The sequence below is a fragment of the Schistocerca gregaria genome, unplaced genomic scaffold (assembly GCF_023897955.1).
Source record: "Schistocerca gregaria isolate iqSchGreg1 unplaced genomic scaffold, iqSchGreg1.2 ptg000156l, whole genome shotgun sequence".
Classification (NCBI taxonomy): domain Eukaryota; kingdom Metazoa; phylum Arthropoda; class Insecta; order Orthoptera; family Acrididae; genus Schistocerca; species Schistocerca gregaria.
The window spans coordinates 3521637-3522393 of NW_026061720.1; the positions used below are offsets into that span (position 1 = coordinate 3521637).

The window sequence follows — 757 nt, forward strand, 5'->3', positions numbered from 1 at the left end:
TAACGTCATTGAAGCCTAGAGAGTGGACAACACGTTCGTCTTACTCAGAGCGGTGTCCGAATTCAACTTTCGACGTTATGCGTGCCACTCTTAATGTGGCCAACTACGATTCGATACAGAATGCACGAAACCTGAAAGACACCCTCACTGATACATAGAGAGTAGTGTCTGTCTGCGGTATAATGGGAGTGTAAGGGTCTGTGACGTTGATGAGGCTGTATGTAGCACTATTAGTCAACGGGGGGGTGGGCGTAGCTCAGATGGTAGAGCGCTCGCTTAGTGTGCGAGAGGTACTGGGATCGATACCCAGCGCCTACAGAATTTTTAACACTCCTACATGCGCACCTTGCCATGCAAGAGGAATAATTCCCAACCAGCAGAGGTGTCTAGGCAGATACAAGCGAACGATTAGCATCCACAATTGGCAAGCGTTCTTTTATTCGTGCGCAGGAAGCACCCACCTCGCACACCTACACTTAACTTAGAAACAGTACAAATGTTCCCATAAGATTCTCAAGCCTACGTCGGAAAGATCTGCCTTGCGCCGAGTTCACGTAAATCCCACTGCACGTTCCCATTCTTTGCTTGCAGTCGGCTGCTACTGGTGTTGCTGGTTGTGACTGCTGATAACAGATGCCGTAGCAATCACTTCATGGAGTGAGTTGAATGTTTTGCGATAGTCTGTCTCTGACAAGCAAGCACAGGTGATATAGGTGCGAACACAGGAAGCTTGCAGCCCCTCGCTGCCTGCAGACAC

At 49.3% G+C, this 757-nt stretch overlaps 1 non-coding gene across 1 annotated transcript; it reads left to right on the plus strand.

Moving 5' to 3' along the window:
• The first annotated feature begins 245 nt into the window (after positions 1–245).
• On the plus strand, positions 246–318 carry Trnat-agu (transfer RNA threonine (anticodon AGU)). Its single transcript has one exon. It is a non-coding gene; the product is annotated as a tRNA-Thr (tRNA).
• The last annotated feature ends 439 nt before the right edge of the window (positions 319–757 follow it).